The following is a 17,303-nucleotide window of genomic DNA, read 5'->3' on the forward strand; positions in this document are numbered from 1 at the left end:
GATTAGAGTGGGCGTGCCGGAGTGGTTATCGGGCATGATTAGAAATTATGTGGGCTTTGCCCGCTCAGGTTCGAATCATGCTACTCACGTTTCTTTGATGTCACCCAATAGGTTGTATTAAAGCGAAGAATTTAACGTCAAATTTCAATTGAATTGTTTGATTTAGTTTTTCTACCCCAATTTTGTTAACTAATAAATAGTATTTGGGAAAAAATTCAAAATTTAATGTCAAGAGTGGTGCCGGAGTGGTTATCGGGCATGACTACAAATCATGTGGCTTTTCCCGTGAAGGTTTGAATCCTGCTGCTCACGTTTCTTTGATGTCACCCAATAAGGTAGGAGTTAAGAGAAGAATTTAATGTCTAATTTCAAGTGATTTGTTTGATTTAGTTCTTCTACCACAATTTTGTAAACAAATAATTAGTATTTGGGAAAAAAGTAAAAATTTAATGTCAAGAGTGGGCATGCCGGAGTGTTTATCGGGCATGACTAAATATCAGGAGGGATTTGCCCGCACAGGTTCAAATCATGCTGCTCACGTTTCATTGCTGTCACCTAATAGGTTGTATTTAAGAGAAGAATTTTATGTCAAATTTCAATTGATTTGTTTTATTTAGTTCTTCTACCCCAATTTTGTCAACTAATAAATAGTATTTGGGAAATAAGTCAAAATTTAATGATAAGAGTGGGCGTGCCGGAGTGGTTATTGGGCATGACTAGAAATCATGTGGGCTTTGCCCGCGCAGGTTCGAATCCTGCCGCTCACGTTTCTTTGTTGTCACCAAATAGGTTGTATTTAAGAGAAGAATTTAATATCAAATTTAGAGTGATTTGTTTTATTTAGTTCTTCTACCCCAATTTTGTCAAGTAATAAATAGTATTTGGGAATAAAATCAAAATTTAATGTTAAGAGTGGGCGTGCTGGAGTGGTTATCGGGCATGACTAGAAATCATGTATTCTTTGCCTGTGTGGGTTTGAATCCTGCCGCTCACGTTTCTTTGCGGTCACCAAATAGGTTGTATTTAAGAGAAGAATTTAATATCAAATTTCAAGTGATTTTTTTTATTTAGTTCTTCTACCCCAATTTTGTCAAGTAATAAATAGTATTTGGGAAATAAGTCAAAATTTAATGATAAGAGTGGGTGTGTCGGAGTGGTTATTGGGCATGACTAGAAATCATGTGGGCTTTGCTCGCGCAGGTTCGAATCCTGCCGCTCACGTTTCATTGCTGTCACCAAATAGGTTGTATTTAAGAGAAGAATTTAATATCAAATTTAGAGTGATTAGTTTTATTTAGTTCTTCTACCCCAATTTTGTCAAGTAATAAATAGTATTTGGGAATAAAATCAAAATTTAACGTTTAGAGTGGGCGTGCCGGAGAGGTTATCGAGCATGACTAGAAATCATGTAGGTTTTGCCTGCGTAGGTTCGAATCCTACCGCTCACGTTTCTTTGCTGTCACCAAATAGGTTGTTTTTAAGAGAAGAATTTAATAACAAATTTCAAGTGATTTGTTTGATTTAGTTCTTCTACCCCAATTTTGTCAACTAATAAATAGTATTTGGGAATAAAGTCAAAATTTAATGTTAAGAGTGGGCGTGGCGGAGTGGTTATTGAGCATGACTAGAAATCATGTGGGCTTTGCTTGTGTAGGTTCGAATCCTGCCGCTCACATTTCTTTGCCGTTACCCAATCGGAAGGATTTAAGAGAAGAATTTAATGTCAAATTTGTTTGATTTAGTTCTTCTACCCCAATTTTGTAAACTAATTAATATAATTTAATATAAAAGTCAAAATTTATTGCCAAGAGTGGGCGTGCCGGAGTGGTTATCGGGCATGACTAGAAATCATGTGGGCTTTGCCCGCGCAGGTTCGAATCCTGTCGCTCACGTTTCTTTGCTATCACCGAATAGGTTGTATTTAAGAGAAGAATTTAATTTCAAATTTCAATTGATTTGTTTGATTTAGTTCATCTACCTCAATTTTGTAAACTAATTAATATAATTTCGGAAAAAAGCCAAAATTTAATGCCAAGAGTGGGCGTGTCGGAGTGGTTATCGGGCATGACTAGAAATCTTGTGGGCTTTGCCTGTGTAGGTTCCAATCCTGCTGCTCACGTTTCTTTGCTGTCACCCAATAGGTAGTATTTAAGAGAAGAATTTAATATCAAATTTCAAGTGATTTGTTTGATTTAGTTCTTATACCCCAATTTTGTAAACTAATAAATAGAAAGTAGTATTTAAGAGAAGAATTTAATATCAAATTTCAAGTGATTTGTTTGATTTAGTTCTTATACCCCAATTTTGTCAACTAATAAATAGAAATTGGGAATAAAGTCAAAATTTAATGTTAAGAGTAGGTGTACCGGAGTGGTTATCGAGCATGACTAGAAATCTTGTGGGCTTTGCATGTGTAGGTTCGAATCCTGCTTCTCACGTTTCTTTGCTGTCACCCAATAGGTAGTATTTAAGAGAAGAATTTAATATCAAATTTCAAGTGATTTAGTTCTTCTACCCCAATTTTGTCAACTTACAAGTAGTATTTAGGAAAAAAGTCAAAATTTAATGTCAAGAGTGGGCATGCCGGAGTGTTTATCGGGCATAACTAGAAATCATGTGGGCTTTGCCCGTGCAGGTCCGAATCATGCTGCTCACGTTTCTTTGCTATCACCCAATAGGTTGTATTTAAGAGAAGAATTTAATGTCAAATTTCAATTGATTTGTTTGATTTAGTTCTTCTACCCCAATTTTGTAAACTAATTAATATAATTTTGGAAAAAAGTCAAAATTTAATGCCATGAGTGGGCGTGCCGGAGTGGTTATCGGGCATGACTAGAAATCATGTGGGCTTAGCCCGCGCAGGTTCGAATCCTGTCGCTCATGATTCTATGCTGTCACCAAATAGGTTGTATTTAAGAAAAAAATTTAATGTCAAATTTTAATTGATTTGTTTGGTTTAGTTTTTCTACACCAATTTTGTCAACTAATAAATAGTATTTGGGAAAAAAATCAAAATTAAATGACTAGAGTGGGCGTGCCGGAGTGGTTATCGGGCATGATTAGAAATAATGTGGGCTTTGCCCGCTCAGGTTCGAATCATGCTACTCACGTTTCTTTGATGTCACCCAATAGGTTGTATTAAAGCGAAGAATTTAACGTCAAATTTCAATTGAATTGTTTGATTTAGTTTTTCTACCCCAATTTTGTTAACTAATAAATAGTATTTGGGAAAAAATTCAAAATTTAATGTCAAGAGTGGTGCCGGAGTGGTTATCGGGCATGACTACAAATCATGTGGCTTTTCCCGTGAAGGTTTGAATCTTGCTGCTCACGTTTCTTTGATGTCACCCAATAAGGTAGGTGTTAAGAGAAGAATTTAATGTCTAATTTCAAGTGATTTGTTTGATTTAGTTCTTCTACCGCAATTTTGTAAACAAATAATTAGTATTTGGGAAAAAAGTAAAAATTTAATGTCAAGAGTGGGCATGCCGGAGTGTTTATCGGGCATGACTAAATATCATGAGGGATTTGCCCGCACAGGTTCAAATCATGCTGCTCACGTTTCATTGCTGTCACCTAATAGGTTGTATTTAAGAGAAGAATTTTATGTCAAATTTCAATTGATTTGTTTTATTTAGTTCTTCTACCCCAATTTTGTCAACTAATAAATAGTATTTGGGAAATAAGTCAAAATTTAATGATAAGAGTGGGCGTGCCGGAGTGGTTATCGGGCATGACTAGAAATCATGTGGGCTTTGCCCGCGCAGGTTCGAATCCTGCCGCTCACGTTTCTTTGCTGTCACCAAATAGGTTGTATTTAAGAGAAGAATTTAATATCAAATTTAGAGTGATTTGTTTTATTTAGTTCTTCTACCCCAATTTTGTCAAGTAATAAATAGTATTTGGGAATAAAATCAAAATTTAATGTTAAGAGTGGGCGTGCTGGAGTGGTTATCGGGCATGACTAGAAATCATGTATTCTTTGCCTGTGTGGGTTTGAATCCTGCCGCTCACGTTTCTTTGCGGTCACCAAATAGGTTGTATTTAAGAGAAGAATTTAATATCAAATTTCAAGTGATTTTTTTTATTTAGTTCTTCTACCCCAATTTTGTCAACTAATAAATAGTATTTGGGAAATAAGTCAAAATTTAATGATAAGAGTGGGTGTGCCGGAGTGGTTATCGGGCATGACTAGAAATCATGTGGGCTTTGCCCGCGTAGGTTCGAATCCTGCCGCTCACGTTTCGTTGCTGTCACCAAATAGGTTGTATTTAAGAGAAGAATTTAATATCAAATTTAGAGTGATTAGTTTTATTTAGTTCATCTACCCCAATTTTGTCAAGTAATAAATAGTATTTGGGAATAAAATCAAAAGTTAACATTTAGAGTGGGCGTGCCGGAGAGGTTATCGAGCATGACTAGAAATCATGTAGGTTTTGCCCGCGTAGGTTCGAATCCTACTGCTCACGTTTCTTTGCTGTCACCAAATAGGTTGTTTTTAAGAGAAGAATTTAATATCAAATTTCAAGTGATTTGTTTGATTTAGTTCTTCTACCCCAATTTTGTCAACTAATAAATAGTATTTGGGAATAAAGTCAAAATTTAATGTTAAGAGTGGGCGTGGCGGAGTGGTTATTGGGCATGACTAGAAATCATGTGGGCTTTGCTCGTGTAGGTTCGAATCCTGTCGCTCACATTTCTTTGCCGTTACCCAATCGGAAGGATTTAAGAGAAGAATTTAATGTCAAATTTGTTTGATTTAGTTCTTCTACCCCAATTTTGTAAACTAATTAATATAATTTAATATAAAAGTCAAAATTTAATGCCAAGAGTGGGCGTGCCGGAGTGGTTATCGGGCATGACTAGAAATCATGTGGGCTTTGCCCGCGCAGGTTCGAATCCTGTCGCTCACGTTTCTTTGCTATCACCGAATAGGTTGTATTTAAGAGAAGAATTTAATTTCAAATTTCAATTGATTTGTTTGATTTAGTTCATCTACCTCAATTTTGTAAACTAATTAATATAATTTCGGAAAAAAGCCAAAATTTAATGCCAAGAGTAGGCGTGTCGGAGTGGTTATCGGGCATGACTAGAAATCTTGTGGGCTTTGCCTGTGTAGGTTCCAATCCTGCTGCTCACGTTTCTTTGCTGTCACCCAATAGGTAGTATTTAAGAGAAGAATTTAATATCAAATTTCAAGTGATTTGTTTGATTTAGTTCTTATACCCCAATTTTGTAAACTAATAAATAGAAAGTAGTATTTGAGAGAAGAATTTAATATCAAATTTCAAGTGATTTGTTTGATTTAGTTCTTATACCCCAATTTTGTCAACTAATAAATAGAAATTGGGAATAAAGTCAAAATTTAATGTTAAGAGTGGGTGTACCGGAGTGGTTATCGAGCATGACTAGAAATCTTGTGGGCTTTGCATGTGTAGGTTTGAATCCTGCTTCTCACGTTTCTTTGCTGTCACCCAATAGGTAGTATTTAAGAGAAGAATTTAATATCAAATTTCAAGTGATTTAGTTCTTCTACCCCAATTTTGTCAACTTACAAGTAGTATTTAGGAAAAAAGTCAAAATTTAATGTCAAGAGTGGGCATGCCGGAGTGTTTATCGGGCATAACTAGAAATCATGTGGGCTTTGCCCGTGCAGGTCCGAATCATGCTGCTCACGTTTCTTTGCTATCACCCAATAGGTTGTATTTAAGAGAAGAATTTAATGTCAAATTTCAATTGATTTGTTTGATTTAGTTCTTCTACCCCAATTTTGTAAACTAATTAATATAATTTTGGAAAAAAGTCAAAATTTAATGCCATGAGTGGGCGTGCCGGAGTGGTTATCGGGCATGACTAGAAATCATGTGGGCTTAGCCCGCGCAGGTTCGAATCCTGTCGCTCATGATTCTATGCTGTCACCAAATAGGTTGTATTTAAGAAAAAAATTTAATGTCAAATTTTAATTGATTTGTTTGGTTTAGTTTTTCTACACCAATTTTGTCAACTAATAAATAGTATTTGGGAAAAAAATCAAAATTAAATGACTAGAGTGGGCGTGCCGGAGTGGTTATCGGGCATGATTAGAAATAATGTGGGCTTTGCCCGCTCAGGTTCGAATCATGCTACTCACGTTTCTTTGATGTCACCCAATAGGTTGTATTAAAGCGAAGAATTTAACGTCAAATTTCAATTGAATTGTTTGATTTAGTTTTTCTACCCCAATTTTGTTAACTAATAAATAGTATTTGGGAAAAAATTCAAAATTTAATGTCAAGAGTGGTGCCGGAGTGGTTATCGGGCATGACTACAAATCATGTGGCTTTTCCCGTGAAGGTTTGAATCTTGCTGCTCACGTTTCTTTGATGTCACCCAATAAGGTAGGTGTTAAGAGAAGAATTTAATGTCTAATTTCAAGTGATTTGTTTGATTTAGTTCTTCTACCGCAATTTTGTAAACAAATAATTAGTATTTGGGAAAAAAGTAAAAATTTAATGTCAAGAGTGGGCATGCCGGAGTGTTTATCGGGCATGACTAGAAATCATGAGGGATTTGCCCGCACAGGTTCAAATCATGCTGCTCACGTTTCATTGCTGTCACCTAATAGGTTGTATTTAAGAGAAGAATTTTATGTCAAATTTCAATTGATTTGTTTTATTTAGTTCTTCTACCCCAATTTTGTCAACTAATAAATAGTATTTGGGAAATAAGTCAAAATTTAATGATAAAAGTGGGTGTGCCGGAGTGGTTATCGGGCATGACTAGAAATTATGTGGGTTTTGCCCGCGCAGGTTCGAATCCTGCCGCTCATGTTTCTTTGCTGTCACCAAATAGGTTGTATTTAAGAGAAGAATTTAATATCAAATTTAGAGTGATTTGTTTTATTTAGTTCTTCTACCCCAATTTTGTCAAGTAATAAATAGTATTTGGGAATAAAATCAAAATTTAATGTTAAGAGTGGGCGTGCCGGAGTGGTTATTGGGCATGACTAGAAATATTGTAGGCTTTGCCCGTGTGGGTTCGAATCCTGCCGCTCATGTTTCTTTGCGGTCACCAAATAGGTTGTATTTAAGAGAAGAATTTAATATCAAATTTCCAGTGATTTTTTTTATTTAGTTCTTCTATCCCAATTTTGTCAACTTACAAGTAGTATTTAGGAAAAAAGTCAAAATTTAATGTCAAGAGTGGGCATGCCGGAGTGTTTATCGGGCATAACTAGAAATCATGTGGGCTTTGCCCGTGCAGGTTCAAATCATGCTGCTCACGTTTCTTTGCTGTCACCAAATAGGTTGTATTTAAGTGAAGAATTTAAGATCAAATTTAGAGTGTTTATCGGGCATGACAAGAAATCATGTGGGCTTTGGCCGCATAGGTTCGAATAATGCTGCTCACGTTTCTTTGCTGTCACCAAAAAGGTTGTATTTAAGAGAAGAATTTAATATCAAATTTAGAGTGATTTGTTTGATTTAGTTTTTCTACCCCAATTTTGTCAACTAATAAATAGTATTTGGGAAAAAAGTCAAAATTTAATGTTAAGAGTGGGCGTGCCGGAGTGGTTATCGGGCATGACTAGAAATCATGTGGCCTTTGCCCGCGTAGGGTCGAATCGTGCCGCTCATGTTTCTTTTCTGTCACGAAATAGGTTGTATTTAAGAGAAGAATTTAATATCAAATTTCAAGTGATTTGTTTGATTTAGTTCTTCAACCCCAATTTTGTAAACAAATAAATAGTATTTGGGAAAAAAGTCAAAATTTAATGTTAAGAGTGGGCGTGCCGGAGTGGTTATCGGGCATGACTAGAAATATTGTGGGCTTTGCCTGCGTAGGTATGAATCCTGTCGCTCACGTTTCTTTGCTGTCACCAAATAGGTTGTATTTAAGAGAAGAATTTAATATCAAATTTCAAGTGATTTGTTTGATTTAGTTCTTCTACCCCAATTTTGTCAACTCATAAATAGTATTTCGGAATAAAGTCAAAATTTAATATTAAGAGAGGGCGTGTCGGAGTGGGTATTGGGCATGACTAGAAATCATGTGGGCTTTGCCCGCGCAGGTTCAAATCCTGCTGCTCACGTTTCTTTGCCGTCACCCAATAGGTAGTATTTAATATCAAATTTCAAGTGATTTTTTATATTTAGTTCTTCTACCCCAATTTTGTCAACTAATAATTATTATTTGGAAAAAAAGTCAAAATTTAATGTCAAGAGTTGGCATGCCGGAGTGTTTATCGGGCATGACAAGAAATCATGAGGGCTTTGTCCACACAGGTTCGAATCATGCTGTTCACGTATCATTGCTGTCACCCAATAGGTTGTATTTAAGAGAAGAATTTAGCGTCAAATTTAAATTGATATGTTTTATTCAGTTTTTCTACCCCAATTTTGTCAACTAATTAATAGTATTTTGGAATAAAGTCAAAACTTAATGTTAAGAGTGGGTGTGCCGGAGTGGTTATCGGGCATGACTAGAAATCATGTGAGCTTTGCCCGCGCAGGTTCGAATCCTGCTGCTCACTTTTCTTTGCTGTCACCAAATAAGTTGTATTTAAGAGAAGAATTTAATATAGAATTTAGAGTGATTTGTTTGATTTAGTTCTTCTACCCCAATTTTGTCAACTAATAAATAGTATTTGGGAATAAAGTCAAAATTTAATGTTAAGAGCGGGCATGGCGGAGTGGTTATTGGGCATGAGTAGAAATCATGTGGGCTTTGCTCGTGCAGATTCGAATCCTGCCGCTCACGTTTCTTTGCCGTTACACAATAGGAAGAATTTATTATCAAATTTCAAGTGATTTGTTTTGTTTGATTTAGTTCTTCTACCCCAATTTTGTCAACTTACATGTAGTATTTAGGAAAAAAGTCAAAATTTAATGTTAAGAGTGGGCATGCCGGAGTGTTTATCGGGTATAACATGAAATCATGTGGGTTTTGCCCGTGCAGGTTCGAATCATACTGCTCACGTTTCTTTGCTATCACCCAATAGGTTGTATTTAAGAGAAGAATTTAATATCAAATTTCAATTGATTTGTTTGATTTAGTTCTTCTACCCCAATTTTGTAAACTAATTAATATAATTTTGGAAAAAAGTCAAAATTTAATGCCAAGAGTGGACGTGCCGGAGTGGTTATCGGGAGTGACTAGAAATCATGTGGGCTTTGCCCGGGCAGGTTCGAATCCTGCTGCTCACTATTCTTTGCTGTCACCAAATAGGTTGTATTTAAGAAAAAAATTTAGTCAAATTTTAATTGATTTGTTTGGTTTAGTTCTTCTACACCAATTTTGTCAACTAATAAATAGTATTTGGGAAAAAAATCAAAATTAAATGACCAGAGTGGGCGTGCCGGAGTGGTTATCGGGCATGACTAGAAATCATGTGGGTTTTGCCCGTGTAGGTTCGAATCCTACTGCTCACGTTTCTTTGCTGTCACCCAATAGGTAGTATTTAAGAGAAGAATTTAATATCAAATTTCAAGTGATTTGTTTGATTTAGTTCTTCTACCCCAATTTTGTCAACTAACAAGTAGTATTTGGGAATAAAGTCAAAACTTATTGTTAAGAGTGGGCATGCCGGAGTGTTTGTCGGGCATAACTAGAAATCATGTGGGCTATGGCCGTGCAGGTTCGAATCATGCTGCTCACGTTTCTTTGCTATCACCCAATAGGTTGTATTTAAGAGAAGAATTTAATTTCAAATTTCAATTGATTTGTTTGATTTAGTTCATCTACCTCAATTTTGTAAACTAATTAATATAATTTCGGAAAAAAGCCAAAATTTAATGCCAAGAGTGGGCGTGCCGGAGTTGTTATCGGGCATGACTAGAAATCTTGTGGGCTTTGCCTGTGTAGGTTCGAATCCTGCTGCTCACGTTTCTTTGCTGTCACCCAATAAATAGGTAGTATTTAAGAGAAGAATTTAATATCAAATTTCAAGTGATTTGTTTGATTTAGTTCTTATACCCCAATTTTGTAAACTAATAAATAGAAAGTAGTATTTAAGAGAAGAATTTAATATCAAATTTCAAGTGATTTGTTTGATTTAGTTCTTATACCCCAATTTTGTCAACAAATAAATAGTATTTGGGAAAAAAGTCAAAATTTAATGTTAAGAGTGGGTGTGCCGGAGTGGTTATCGGGCATGACTAGAAATCTTGTGGGCTTTACCTGTGTAGGTTCAAATCCTGCTGCTCACGTTTATTTGTTGTCACCCAATAGGTAGTATTTAAGAGAAGAATTTAATATCAAATTTCAAGTGATTTGTTTGATTTAGTTCTTCTACCCCAATTTTGTCAACTTACAAGTAGTATTTAGGAAAAAAGTCAAAATTTAATGTCAAGAGTGGGCATGCCGGAGTGTTTATCGGGCATAACTAGAAATCATGTGGGCTTTGCCCGTGCAGATTCGAATCATGCTGCTCACGTTTCTTTGCTGTCACCAAATAGGTTGTATTTAAGTGACGAATTTAATATCAAATTTAGAGTGTTTATCGGGCATGACAAGAAATCATGTGGGCTTTGGCCGCATAGGTTCGAATAATGCTGCTCACATTTCTTTGCTGTCACCAAAAAGGTTGTATTTAAGAGAAGATTTTAATATCAAATTTAGAGTGATTTGTTTGATTTAGTTCTTCTACCCCAATTTTGTCAACTAATAAATAGTATTTGGGAAAAAAGTCAAAATTTAATGTTAAGAGTGGGCGTGCCGGAGTGGTTATCGGGCATGACTAGAAATCATGTGGCCTTTGCCCGCGTAGGGTCGAATCGTGCCGCTCATGTTTCTTTTCTGTCACCAAATAGGTTGTATTTAAGAGAAGAATTTAATATCAAATTTCAAGTGATTTGTTTGATTTAGTTCTTCAACCCCAATTTTGTAAACAAATAAATAGTATTTGGGAAAAAAGTCAAAATTTAATGTTAAGAGTGGGCGTGCCGGAGTGGTTGTCGGGCATGACTAGAAATCATGTGGGCTTTGCCTGCGTAGGTTTGAATCCTGTCGCTCACGTTTCTTTGCTGTCACCAAATAGGTTGTATTTAAGAGAAGAATTTAATATCAAATTTCAAGTGATTTGTTTGATTTAGTTCTTCTACCCCAATTTTGTCAACTCATAAATAGTATTTGGGAATAAAGTCAAAATTTAATATTAAGAGTGGGCGTGTCGAAGTGGGTATTGGGCATGACTAGAAATCATGTGGGCTTTGCTTGCGCAGGTTCAAATCCTGCTGCTCACGTTACTTTGTTGTCACCCAATAGGTAGTATTTAATATCAAATTTCAAGAGATTTTTTTTATTTAGTTCTTCTACCCCAATTTTGTCAACTAATAATTATTATTTGGAAAAAAAGTCAAAATTTAATGTCAAGAGTTGGCATGCCGGAGTGTTTATCGGGCATGACAAGAAATCATGAGGGCTTTGCCCACACAGGTTCGAATCATGCTGCTCACGTTTCATTGCTGTCACCCAATAGGTTGTATTTAAGAGAAGAATTTAGCGTCAAATTTAAATTGATATGTTTTGTTTAGTTTTTCTACCCCAATTTTGTCAACTAATTATTAGTATTTTGGAAAAAAGTCAAAACTTAATGTTAAGAGTGGGTGTGCCGGAGTGGTTATCGGGCATGACTAGAAATCATGTGAGATTTGCCCGCGTAGGTTCGAATCCTACTGCTCACTTTTCTTTGCTGTAACCAAATAAGTTGTATTTAAGAGAAGAATTTAATATAGAATTTAGAGTGATTTGTTTGATTTAGTTCTTCTACCCCAATTTTGTCAACTAATAAATAGTATTTGGGAATAAAGTCAAAATTTAATGTTAAGAGTGGGCGTGGCGGAGTGGTTATCGGGCATGAGTAGAAATCATGTGGGCTTTACTCGTGCAGGTTCGAATCCTACCGCTCACGTTTCTTTGCCGTTACACAATAGGAAGAATTTAATATCAAATTTCAAGTGATTTGTTTTGTTTGATTTAGTTCTTCTACCCCAATTTTGTCAACGAATGAGTAGTATTTGGGAATAAAGTCAAAATTAAATGTTAAGAGTGGGCGTGGCGGAGTGGTTATTGGGCTTGACTAGAAATCATGTGGGTTTTGCCTGCGCAGGTTCGAATCCTATCGCTCACGTTTCTTTGCCGTCACCCAATAGGTAGTATTTAATATCGAATTTCAAGTGATTTTTTTATTTAGTTCTTCTACCCCAATTTTGTCAACTAATAATTAGTATTTGGGAAAAAAGTCAAAATTTAATGTCAAGAGTTGGCATTCCGGAGTGTTTATCGGGAATGACTAGAAATCATGGGGGCTTTGCCCGCACAGGTTCGAATCATGCTGCTCACGTTTCTTTGCTGTCACCAAATAGGTTGTATTTAAGAGAAGAATTTAATATTAAATTTAGAGTGTTTATCGGGCATGACAAGAAATCATGTGGGCTAATTTAGAGTGTTTATCGGGCATGACAAGAAATCATGTGGGCTTTGGCCGCATAGGTTCGAATAATGCTGCTCACGTTTCTTTGCTGTCACTAAATAGGTTGTATTTAAGAGAAGAATTTAATATCAAATTTCAAGTGATTTGTTTGATTTAGTTCTTCTACCCCAATTTTGTCAACGAATGAATAGTATTTGGGAATAAAGTCAAAATTTAATATTAAGAGTGGGCGTGTCGAAGTGGGTATTGGGCATGACTAGAAATCATGTGGGCTTTGCTTGCGCAGGTTCAAATCCTGCTGCTCACGTTTCTTTGTTGTCACCCAATAGGTAGTATTTAATATCAAATTTCAAGAGATTTTTTTTATTTAGTTCTTCTACCCCAATTTTGTCAACTAATAATTATTATTTGGAAAAAAAGTCAAAATTTAATGTCAAGAGTTGGCATGCCGGAGTGTTTATCGGGCATGACAAGAAATCATGAGGGCTTTGCCCACACAGGTTCGAATCATGCTGCTCACGTTTCATTGCTGTCACCCAATAGGTTGTATTTAAGAGAAGAATTTAGCGTCAAATTTAAATTGATATGTTTTGTTTAGTTTTTCTACCCCAATTTTGTCAACTAATTATTAGTATTTTGGAAAAAAGTCAAAACTTAATGTTAAGAGTGGGTGTGCCGGAGTGGTTATTGGGCATGACTAGAAATCATGTGAGATTTGCCCGCGCAGGTTCGAATCCTACTGCTCACTTTTCTTTGCTGTAACCAAATAAGTTGTATTTAAGAGAAGAATTTAATATAGAATTTAGAGTGATTTGTTTGATTTAGTTCTTCTACCCCAATTTTGTCAACTAATAAATAGTATTTGGGAATAAAGTCAAAATTTAATGTTAAGAGTGGGCGTGGCGGAGTGGTTATCGGGCATGAGTAGAAATCATGTGGGCTTTACTCGTACAGGTTCGAATCCTACCGCTCACGTTTCTTTGCCGTTACACAATAGGAAGAATTTAATATCAAATTTCAAGTGATTTGTTTTGTTTGATTTAGTTCTTCTACCCCAATTTTGTCAACGAATGAGTAGTATTTGGGAATAAAGTCAAAATTAAATGTTAAGAGTGGGCGTGGCGGAGTGGTTATTGGGCTTGACTAGAAATCATGTGGGTTTTGCCTGCGCAGGTTCGAATCCTATCGCTCACGTTTCTTTGCCGTCACCCAATAGGTAGTATTTAATATCGAATTTCAAGTGATTTTTTTATTTAGTTCTTCTACCCCAATTTTGTCAACTAATAATTAGTATTTGGGAAAAAAGTCAAAATTTAATGTCAAGAGTTGGCATTCCGGAGTGTTTATCGGGAATGACTAGAAATCATGGGGGCTTTGCCCGCACAGGTTCGAATCATGCTGCTCACGTTTCTTTGCTGTCACCAAATAGGTTGTATTTAAGAGAAGAATTTAATATTAAATTTAGAGTGTTTATCGGGCATGACAAGAAATCATGTGGGCTAATTTAGAGTGTTTATCGGGCATGACAAGAAATCATGTGGGCTTTGGCCGCATAGGTTCGAATAATGCTGCTCACGTTTCTTTGCTGTCACTAAATAGGTTGTATTTAAGAGAAGAATTTAATATCAAATTTCAAGTGATTTGTTTGATTTAGTTCTTCTACCCCAATTTTGTCAACGAATGAATAGTATTTGGGAATAAAGTCAAAATTTAATGTTAAGAGTGGGCGTGCCGGAGTGGTTATCGGGCATGACTAGAAATCATGTGGGCTTTGCCCGCATAGGGTCGAATCGTGCTGCTCATGTTTCTTTTCTGTCACCAAATAGGTTGTATTTAAGAGAAGAATTTAATATCAAATTTCAAGTGATTTGTTTGACTTAGTTCTTCAACCCCAATTTTGTAAACAAATAAATAGTATTTGGGAAAAAAGTCAAAATTTAATGTTAAGAGTGGGCGTGGCGGAGTGGTTATCGGGCATGACTAGAAATCATGTGGGCTTTGCCTGCGTAGGTTTGAATCCTGTCGCTCACGTTTCTTTGCTGTCACCAAATAGGTTGTACTTAAGAGAATAATTTAATATCAAATTTTAAGTGATTTGTTTGATTTAGTTCTTCTACCCCAATTTTGTCAACTCATAAATAGTATTTGGGAATAAAGTCAAAATTTAATATTAAGAGAGGGCGTGTCGGAGTGGGTATTGGGCATGACTAGAAATCATGTGGGCTTTGCCCGCGTAGGTTCGAATCCTGCTACTCACGTTTCTTTGCCGTCACCCAATAGAAAGTATTTAATATCAAATTTCAAGTGATTTTTTTTATTTAGTACTTCTACCCCAATTTTGTCAACTAATAATTATTATTTGGAAAAAAAGTCAAAATTTAATGTCAAGAGTTGGCATGCCGGAGTGTTTATCGGGCATAACTAGAAATCATGTGGGATATGCCCGTTTAGGTTCGAATCATGCTGCTCACGTTTCTTTGCTATCACCCAATAGGTTGTATTTAAGAGAAGAATTTAATGTCAAATTTGTTTAATTTAGTTCTTCTACCCCAATTTTGTAAACTAATTAATATAATTTAATAAAAAAGTCAAAATTTAATGCTAAGAGTGGGCGTGCCGGAGTGGTTATCGGGCATGACTAGAAATCATGTGGGCTTTGCCCGCGTAGGTTCGAATCCTGCCGCGCACGATTCTTTGCTGTCACTAAATAGGTTGTATTTAAGAAAAGAATTTAATATAAAATTTCCACAGATTTGTTTGATTTAGTTCTTCTCCCTCAATTTTGTCAACTAATAAATTGTATTTGGGAATAAAGTCAAAATTTATTGTGAAGAGTGGGCGTGATGGAGTGGTTATTGGGCATGACTAGAATTCATGTGGGCTTTGCCCGTGTAGGTTCAAATCCTGCCGCTCATGTTTGTTTGCTGTCACCGAATAGGTAGTATTTAAGAGAAGAATTTAATATCAAATTTCAAGTGATTTGTTTGATTTAGTTCTTATACCCCAATTTTGTAAACTAATAAATAGAAAGTTGTATTTAAGAGAAGAATTTAATATGAAATTTCAAGTGATTTGTTTGATTTAGTTCTTCTACCCCAATTTTGTAAACAAATAAATAATATTTGGGAAAAAAGTCAAAATTTAATGTTAAGAGTGAGCGTGCCGGAGTGGTTATCGGGCATGACTAGAAATCATGTGGGCTTTGCTCGTGCAGGTTCGAATCTTGTCGCTCATGTTTCTTTGCTGTCACCAAATAGGTTGTATTTAAGAGAAGAATTTAATATCAAATTTCAAGTGATTTGTTTGATTTAGTTCTTCTACCCCAATTTTGTCAAATAATAAATAGTATTTGGGAATAAAGTCAAAATTTACTGTTAAGAGTGGGCGTGGCGGAGTCGTTATCGAGCATGACTAGAATTATGTGGGCTTTGCCCGCGCAGGGTCGAATCCTGCTGCTCACGTTTCTTTGCCGTCACCCAATAGGTAGTATTTAATATCAAATTTGAAGTGATTTTTTTTATTTAGTTCTTCTACCCCAATGTAAAGAGTTGGTATGCCGGAGTGTTTATCGGGCATGACTAGAAATCATGAGGGGTTTGCCCGCACAGGTTCGAATCATGCTGCTCACATTTCATTGCTGTCACTCAATAGGTTGTATTTAAGAGAAGAATTTAGTGTCAAATTTCAATTGATTTGTTTTATTTAGTTCTTCTACCCCAATTTTGTCAACTAATTAATAGTATTTGGGAAAAAAGTCAAAATTTAATGTTAAGAGTGGGCGTGCCGGAGTGGTTATCGGGCATGACTAGAAATCATGTGGGCTTTGCCCGTGTAGGTTTGAATCCTGCCGCTCACGTTTCTTTGCTGTCACCAAATAGGTAGTATTTAAGAGAAGAATTTAATATCCTATTTCAAGTGATTTGTTTGATTTAGTTCTTCTACCCCAATTTCTTCAACTAACAAGTAGTATTTAGGAAAAAAGTCAAAATTTAATGTCAAGAGTGGGCATGCCGGAGTGTTTATCGGGCATGACTAGAAATCGCGTGGGCTTTGCCCGCGCAGATTCGAATCATGCTGCTCACGTTTCTTTGCTAGCACCCAATAGGTTGTATTTAAGAGAATAATTTAATTTCAAATTTCAATTGATTTGTTTGATTTAGTTCTTCTACCCCAATTTTGTAAACTAATTAATATAATTTCGGAAAAAAGTCAAAATTTAATGCCAATAGTGGGCGTGCCGGAGTGGTTATCGGGCATGACTTGAAATCATGTGGGCTTTGCCCGCGCAGGTTCGAATCCTGCCACTCACGATTCTTTGCTGTCACCAAAAAGGTTGTATTTTAGAGAAAAATTTAATATCAAATTTCAAGTGATTTGTTTGATTTAGTTCTTCTACCCCAATTTTGTCATCTAATAAATAGTATTTGAGAATAAAGTCAAAATTTGAGAATAAAGTCAAAATTTAATGTTAAGAGTGGGCGTGCCGGAGTGGTTATCGGGCATGACTAGAAATCATGTGGGCTTTGCCCGCGCAGGTTTGAATCCTGTCGCTCACGTTTCTTTGCCGTCACCCAATAGGTAGTATTTAATATCAAATTTCAAGTGATTTTTTTTTTATTTAGTTCTTCTACCCCAATTTTGTCAACTAATAATTAGTATTTGGGAAAAAAGTCAAAATTTAATGTCAAGAGTTGGCATGCCGGAGTGTTTATCGGGCATGACTAGAAATCATGGGGGCTTTGCCCGCACAGGTTCGAATCATGCTTCTCACGTTTCTTTGCTGTCACCAAATAGGTTGTATTTAAGAGAAGAATTTAATATCAAATTTAGAGTGTTTATCGGGCATGACTAAAAATCATGACGGCTTGGCTGGCACAGGTTCGAATCATGC

General features: G+C 35.9%; 25 non-coding genes across 25 annotated transcripts; all 25 read left to right on the forward strand.

Annotated features, from left to right (window-relative positions):
- Positions 1–685: 685 nt before the first annotated feature.
- On the forward strand, positions 686–767 carry TRNAS-AGA. The gene has a single exon. It is a non-coding gene; the product is annotated as a tRNA-Ser (tRNA).
- A 372-nt stretch (positions 768–1,139) lies between these two features.
- On the forward strand, positions 1,140–1,221 carry TRNAS-AGA. Its single transcript has one exon. It is a non-coding gene; the product is annotated as a tRNA-Ser (tRNA).
- A 145-nt stretch (positions 1,222–1,366) lies between these two features.
- TRNAS-AGA lies at positions 1,367–1,448 on the forward strand. The gene has a single exon. It is a non-coding gene; the product is annotated as a tRNA-Ser (tRNA).
- Positions 1,449–1,593: 145 nt separating this feature from the next.
- TRNAS-AGA lies at positions 1,594–1,675 on the forward strand. Its single transcript has one exon. It is a non-coding gene; the product is annotated as a tRNA-Ser (tRNA).
- Positions 1,676–1,810: 135 nt separating this feature from the next.
- Positions 1,811–1,892, forward strand: TRNAS-AGA. Its single transcript has one exon. It is a non-coding gene; the product is annotated as a tRNA-Ser (tRNA).
- A 909-nt stretch (positions 1,893–2,801) lies between these two features.
- TRNAS-AGA lies at positions 2,802–2,883 on the forward strand. Its single transcript has one exon. It is a non-coding gene; the product is annotated as a tRNA-Ser (tRNA).
- Positions 2,884–3,706: 823 nt separating this feature from the next.
- On the forward strand, positions 3,707–3,788 carry TRNAS-AGA. Its single transcript has one exon. It is a non-coding gene; the product is annotated as a tRNA-Ser (tRNA).
- A 372-nt stretch (positions 3,789–4,160) lies between these two features.
- On the forward strand, positions 4,161–4,242 carry TRNAS-AGA. Its single transcript has one exon. It is a non-coding gene; the product is annotated as a tRNA-Ser (tRNA).
- A 145-nt stretch (positions 4,243–4,387) lies between these two features.
- Positions 4,388–4,469, forward strand: TRNAS-AGA. Its single transcript has one exon. It is a non-coding gene; the product is annotated as a tRNA-Ser (tRNA).
- Positions 4,470–4,614: 145 nt separating this feature from the next.
- On the forward strand, positions 4,615–4,696 carry TRNAS-AGA. Its single transcript has one exon. It is a non-coding gene; the product is annotated as a tRNA-Ser (tRNA).
- A 135-nt stretch (positions 4,697–4,831) lies between these two features.
- Positions 4,832–4,913, forward strand: TRNAS-AGA. Its single transcript has one exon. It is a non-coding gene; the product is annotated as a tRNA-Ser (tRNA).
- Positions 4,914–5,822: 909 nt separating this feature from the next.
- TRNAS-AGA lies at positions 5,823–5,904 on the forward strand. Its single transcript has one exon. It is a non-coding gene; the product is annotated as a tRNA-Ser (tRNA).
- Positions 5,905–6,500: 596 nt separating this feature from the next.
- Positions 6,501–6,582, forward strand: TRNAS-AGA. The gene has a single exon. It is a non-coding gene; the product is annotated as a tRNA-Ser (tRNA).
- A 145-nt stretch (positions 6,583–6,727) lies between these two features.
- On the forward strand, positions 6,728–6,809 carry TRNAS-AGA. The gene has a single exon. It is a non-coding gene; the product is annotated as a tRNA-Ser (tRNA).
- Positions 6,810–7,181: 372 nt separating this feature from the next.
- Positions 7,182–7,263, forward strand: TRNAS-AGA. Its single transcript has one exon. It is a non-coding gene; the product is annotated as a tRNA-Ser (tRNA).
- A 726-nt stretch (positions 7,264–7,989) lies between these two features.
- Positions 7,990–8,071, forward strand: TRNAS-AGA. Its single transcript has one exon. It is a non-coding gene; the product is annotated as a tRNA-Ser (tRNA).
- Positions 8,072–8,430: 359 nt separating this feature from the next.
- On the forward strand, positions 8,431–8,512 carry TRNAS-AGA. The gene has a single exon. It is a non-coding gene; the product is annotated as a tRNA-Ser (tRNA).
- Positions 8,513–9,328: 816 nt separating this feature from the next.
- TRNAS-AGA lies at positions 9,329–9,410 on the forward strand. The gene has a single exon. It is a non-coding gene; the product is annotated as a tRNA-Ser (tRNA).
- Positions 9,411–11,581: 2,171 nt separating this feature from the next.
- On the forward strand, positions 11,582–11,663 carry TRNAS-AGA. The gene has a single exon. It is a non-coding gene; the product is annotated as a tRNA-Ser (tRNA).
- Positions 11,664–14,361: 2,698 nt separating this feature from the next.
- TRNAS-AGA lies at positions 14,362–14,443 on the forward strand. Its single transcript has one exon. It is a non-coding gene; the product is annotated as a tRNA-Ser (tRNA).
- A 576-nt stretch (positions 14,444–15,019) lies between these two features.
- TRNAS-AGA lies at positions 15,020–15,101 on the forward strand. Its single transcript has one exon. It is a non-coding gene; the product is annotated as a tRNA-Ser (tRNA).
- A 464-nt stretch (positions 15,102–15,565) lies between these two features.
- TRNAS-AGA lies at positions 15,566–15,647 on the forward strand. Its single transcript has one exon. It is a non-coding gene; the product is annotated as a tRNA-Ser (tRNA).
- A 539-nt stretch (positions 15,648–16,186) lies between these two features.
- On the forward strand, positions 16,187–16,268 carry TRNAS-AGA. Its single transcript has one exon. It is a non-coding gene; the product is annotated as a tRNA-Ser (tRNA).
- Positions 16,269–16,640: 372 nt separating this feature from the next.
- TRNAS-UGA lies at positions 16,641–16,722 on the forward strand. Its single transcript has one exon. It is a non-coding gene; the product is annotated as a tRNA-Ser (tRNA).
- A 164-nt stretch (positions 16,723–16,886) lies between these two features.
- Positions 16,887–16,968, forward strand: TRNAS-AGA. Its single transcript has one exon. It is a non-coding gene; the product is annotated as a tRNA-Ser (tRNA).
- The last annotated feature ends 335 nt before the right edge of the window (positions 16,969–17,303 follow it).

Source organism: Ipomoea nil, unplaced genomic scaffold, assembly GCF_001879475.1.
Source record: "Ipomoea nil cultivar Tokyo-kokei standard unplaced genomic scaffold, Asagao_1.1 scaffold2283, whole genome shotgun sequence".
Classification (NCBI taxonomy): domain Eukaryota; kingdom Viridiplantae; phylum Streptophyta; class Magnoliopsida; order Solanales; family Convolvulaceae; genus Ipomoea; species Ipomoea nil.